This window comes from Chanos chanos, chromosome 4, assembly GCF_902362185.1.
Source record: "Chanos chanos chromosome 4, fChaCha1.1, whole genome shotgun sequence".
Lineage (NCBI taxonomy): Eukaryota > Metazoa > Chordata > Actinopteri > Gonorynchiformes > Chanidae > Chanos > Chanos chanos.
Window position 1 is genome coordinate 14,226,973 of NC_044498.1, and position 6,000 is coordinate 14,232,972.

Here is a 6,000-nt window from a genome sequence, read left to right on the forward strand (position 1 = left end):
CCATTATAGACGTTCTGGGTGAGAGTCTGAGGTATTAGTTATCTATGGCAGACACGGTCGAAGGCCTTGTGGAACCTGGGTATATCTTTACATGAGAAATTGTTTCCTTTAGTCTCAGTAAGATTGTGTGCAGGAGCGTCTCTTCTCTCCTCTTCCCTCCTGCTTCACTGTACCATCACTGAGCCTCAATAAAGAAGGCTACAACCAAAATCCATCTCCGCGCCTTTTTATTATTTTACCAACGAATACAAATCCTTTATAAACTAAAAGAAATTTAAAATCATGGTAATAATAATTTCTTGCTTTACACCACTGTCCAGGTCTCCTTTTCGCCCTTGCAAATCTCTAAAATAGTGAGCATTGCTCAGTTATAGACTACAAAATTAAAAAAAAAAAAAACCCTCATGCATGGATGCCCGACACTGTTCTTTTTATATATTCATTTTCTACATGTAAGGTATTGATTACGTATTGAGACACTGAGGGTATTGAGGTATAGACCTCTCTCTCTTCCTTCATTTGGTACAAGAGAGATCCATGTTCATCACGGTGTTTTGTAACATATTTTCGACACCCATTTGTGTGTGGGGGGGGTCTGACTGGTGTATCAGCCGAAAAAATCAACTCTCCCGTTACCATGGGCCAGAATGAGAGTGCTGATAGCTTAATGACACATTACTGGCGCTATCATGCCAGGCGGAACTCTGATATCTCTCATCCTTTTAAGTAGGTAAATGTTAACTGCTGCCATGGCTGATTCAGCGCCATTTGCTAACTAACTTGTATGTTGTACATATTACTCTCTTTCTTTGAGATAAAAACAAAAACTGACATGCAATGAAACCAATAACAAATGCTTGCATTTCTTGTGTGGACATCCATCTTTAGTCTCACTGTAAGGACTGTGTCTCTGTGTGTGTGTGTGGTTTGTGTTTGTTGTCAAGTTGCAAGTGTATATGTTCGTGAGAGTTTTTGGTAGATTGCAGCTTTATTTTAGTCAGTGCTGGACCCTTGGGTCTCTGTTACCACGGTCACAGACACTGTATCTGCTTGTCGGAGTGCATCTCTACGGAGGGCTAACCCATGCCTGGGGCCTTCAGCCACCTCCCTTTCCCTCCTTTTCCCTTACATGCTCTCTCACAGAGAGAGAGAGAGGCTAGTGAATGGGGAAGGGGCATTCTTTTGATGTTAATTGCAGCAGTAAAAATAGAGCAGGACCCCATCTCCTCCTTCCTGTGTCTATTGAGCTGCTGTTGAAATAGAGACAGTGAAGACATTTACACTTTTGAGTACTTAATGACAGCAGTGTTGCAGAAGTCTGGTCATAGGCTCACAGCTCAAATGCGCAGTGCAAGAATGGAAACACATTTGAAAGTGGGAATCATTTTCGTGTCAAATGTCATTGCTTTCACATATTTATCTCAAAACAAATGTTATTTGTGCGCTGTGAGTGTTCAACATGGATCATATCATGAAATCATTTCTGAGAAGTACTATATTGGATTGGAACATTTAGTTGAATTGAATGAACAATTGGAACAGCTCCTGTTATACAAAACAGCTGTACCATTAACCAAACAAAATACACTTTTTAATTCTATTTATCTTATTACCATGCTGTAGTATAACAGGATTTTCAAATGAATAATTTCATGTCTCCACAGGATGAAATAAACCTCATTCTGTTGTGCAACAGTGAACATTTACGGTCCTGTAGTTCTTCCTGTAAATGAGAGAGTTTTCACTGACATGTACACTGTTATGTGACTGCTTGCCTCTGACTCTTAACCCCTTTATTCTGTACAACACTGTGTACAGAATAGAAAAGAATCCTATCTGTTTTGTCCTCTAGACCTGTACAAATATTTCATGGCATATTTATTTATTTATTTAATACAATAATAGAGACTTATATATTTATACACACACACACACACACACACATAAGATGTTTCTTAAAGGCATGTTCATTGTTGCCTTTAATCACAATCATAATGTCTTCTGCTACCATTAAGGTGATATCGTGTTGGTCAATGTAAATTATATCCACTAGGTGTCACCGTTGACTTGTCTGTTCGGCATGCGGACACTCCATGGTTTGGAAGTTGTTCTGAGGGTAGATAAAGGAAATGTTTACTCCAAAACTAATTGTAACTTGTCCTCCTGTCCCATTCCCAACCATGAATCTTATTTATAATTTGTCTGGCAAGAAACTTTCATACAGTCATCATCAGTGATATGAGTTGTGAAACTTCAGTTAGGGAGTGATTCAGAACACAGCTTTGCCTTCTCATTGTTTATAACATAATGTGCCACCACTTTAAATGCATGGACAAATGATACTAAAAGTCAGTTTTGTCAGTGGAGCTGATATATTACCATGACAATGTATGTTTCAGTGGAAAATCTTTCAATCAGCAAGATACTAATTCAATAGCATATAGTTTATCAGACTCGACATAACCTTATTACACCACTGCTATATATCATGTGCTCTAGTTAACACCAAAAGAGTAACAAACATGTTTACGCCATTCCCCAGTAAATAAACTGTAAACAATAAGCACACACACAACACAATATTGAACAGTGTTTCTTTCTCAAACTTAAAACTCTTTAGCAACATTTTTGTAAAACAGAAATCCACTCCCAGCATGCCTTGTACAACCCCAGAAGTAACAGTAACAGAACTCTGTTACACTGCCTCCTGCTACAAGGGCCAAACCTCCCATTTGCACTTTAATGTCTAAACACAAAGTGGCCACTGTTGCTCCAGTGGGACTGTGCTGATGGGAGAGTCCACATACCCTGCTGAGGAACTTTCTACCAGGGAAGCTGCAGGCTCCTGTTGAGCCACTGACCCCCAGTAGACATCAGTTGGTTTGCTGACCCTACTGCTGCTGTTGTGCTGTTAACTGTGCATCATCTGCCTCTGGCCCCACCCAGCACTCTCAGCAGCCTCCGTCAAGCCCAAGTATGGGGCCAGACGATCTCTGTGAAGCAACACTGTCCGCTGTCTTGCCCCCATTCTTATCTTATACACCACATCTGAGATTTTCTTCAATACCTGGCATGGTCCCTCCCAGGCACTATCAAGCTTGGGACAGCGTCCTTTCTTGCGACAAGGGTTGAACACCCAAACCCTTTCACCCTCTTGGAGCTCTCGCCTCTTACCGTATTCGTCATATGCTTTCTTCTGACGAAATCCAGCCCGGGTTAGGCTCTCTCAGGCCACTGCATACACAGCATCCATGCGATCCTGCAGCGTCTGGACATAGTCCAGTCCTGGGGCTCCTGATGTTGTGTCCTCGGGTGGTTGTCCGAAAACAAGGTCTACGGGCGTCTGCAACTCCCTCCCCAACCTAAGCTCTGCTAGGGTGCATGCATTGGACTCCTGCACTGCAGACCGATAGGCAGCCCCAGCCCCGCTGGTCATCAGAGGTTAAGATCACCAGTTTGGTGGCCAGGGTCCAATTAAACCTCTCGAACAACCCATCACTTTGAGGGTGGAGAGGTGTGGTTCTGGTCTTCCTAATGCCCAGCTGCTCACAGAGCTCAGGGAAGATCTGTGCCTCAAAACTGCATCCTTGATTGCTGTGAATCTCCATTGGGATGCTGAATCTGGTGAACATGCCTTCTAGGAGGCAGTCAAGGATGGTGCTTGTTTCCTGGTTATGGATCCCATACGCCTCCGGCCATTTTGAAAAATAATCCATAGCCACAAGGACGTAACAATCTCTCCTCTCTGACAGTGGAAAGGGCCCCAGCACATCCACTCCAACTCTCTCCATAGGGGCACCAACCTGGTACTGCTGCAGAGGCGCATGTGATTGTCCAGCTGGTTCCTTCTTGGCCACACATTTGTCACATTGGCGGCAAAAGGTTTCTACATCTCTGTGGTGTTGCCCCCAATAGAACTTCCCCTGTAGCCTCCGTAAGGTCTTGTAGAAGCCAAAGTGGCCTGCCCCAGGGGCCCATGCACTTACCTCATCACCCTTTCTCGCAGGGACTTAGGCACCACCAACTGCCAGATAACTCGCTCGTTGGGCGCATGCCAGGGCCGGTACAGCACTGGTTCATGCAGGCTAAGGGAACTCCACTGCCCAAGCAGTGCTTTAGTGGCTGGGGACATTGGGGCATTCTCCTCCAGTCCGGGCCTCACCCCTCCCTGTTTCCACCTCATCACTGGCCCCAGGTCTGGGTCTGTCTCCTGGAGCTCTAGCAGTTCATCCATTGACACTTCATCCAGTGGCCTTGGTGTGTGCTAGGCTCTCACCCAAGCCACCAGCACTCTGTGTTCTTCCCTCTCCTCCAGCCTCGAGAAGTGTCAGCAGGCCCCTTCTGTGCAGGGTTGGCATGAGAGCACATCTGCATTGCTGTGTAGCAGTCCTGCTCTATGTTCAACATGGAAGTCATACCCTTGCAGAATCTCAATCAACTGGGCTACTTACATCTGCTGCGACAGCACTGCACCGACTCCGTTTTCACTGTCTGTGTCCAAAATAAATGGCTGGCTGGGCTTAGGTAGGGACAGAATGGGCACATTTACCAAGGCTTGTCGGAGTGCTAAGAATGCCTGCTCACAGTCTGTGTCCCACTGAAACTCCCGCCCTTTCTCCATCAGCCTATGCAATGGCCTGGCCACATCAGCAAAGGAATGGATGAATCTGCAGTAGTATGAAGCAAAGAAACACCCAAACCTCCTTTTTGCTACTGGGAATGGGCCACTCTTGCACTGCTCTGACTTTGTCGGGATCTGTCGAGACTCCTTAGGGGCCCCACTACGTGTCCCAGGAAACATATCTCTTTTCGCAGCAGAGTGCATTTCCTGGGATTAAGGTGGAGATTTGCCATCTTGAGGTACTCAAACAGTCTACAAAGGTTGACCAGTGCAGAAGTGAAGTCAGCAGCATGAACCAAAACATCATCCAGATAGATCACACAGGCAGAGCGTGGTAGGGGGCTCAAGACTTTCTCCATGAGACATTCAAGGGTCGCCGAAACATTGCAGAGACCAAACGGCATGACTGTGAATTGCCACAGGCCCTGGCCAATGGAAAGTGCTGTTTTGGATCAGGCCTCTGGAGTCAGTTTCACCTGCCAGTACCCACTTCTAAGGTCTAGCGAACTGAACCATTGTGACCCAGCTATCGAGTCGAGGGCCGCGTCGACTCTGGGAATTGGGTAAGAGTCTTTCTGTGTCACCTCATTTAAACGTTGATAGTCAGCACACAACCCTAGCCAGCCATCTTTCCTTGTGACTGGCACAACAGGTGATGACCATGGGCTATCGCTTGGCTCGATCACCCCTGCTGCTGCCACTTTTGCTAACTCAGCCTCGACCCCCTGGAATTTCGCTAGGGCCAGGCGTCTGGGGCGCTGTCGTATTGGAGCTGCACTACCAGTATCTGTGCTGTGTTTCACAATGTTGTTGCAGGTCCACTCAGCGTCTTTGGCTGCAAACTGATGATGGTATTCCATTAGCAGGCTTCTGAGCTCCTCCTGCTCCTCTGGTGTCAGACCCTCGCTGCACCGCTCCCAAAGGTCCTGCAGGGCAACTGGAGCCTCTGCAGAAACACCCTCCCAGTTAAGTCCATCATCCATGGCTAACCTCTCTATTATTATGGAAGCATTCACTGTGCAAGGTGCAGGATCTGGCAAGTTGAGTGCTACAAGGGAATCACCCACTGACAAGTTGCACCTCCCCAAATCCACTACAGCCTCCACTGCTCCAAAACAGTCCATCTCTAAGATACAGTTCTGTTTTATGTCAGCCAACCAGAATTCTGTTTCTATACTGCTGTTACCCAACTCCAGTGACAAGGTGCACCAGCCTTGCATTGGTGCCAGATCACCAGTCACTGTCTCCATGACCCTAGTAGCTGGAAGTAACTCAACATGAAGTAACACTCCAGGCCTCAACAAACTGATATCTGATCCAGTGTCCACTAGAGCCCAGCAGTGCACCCCTTGGAGACAGCACATCACTCGTAGGATGCC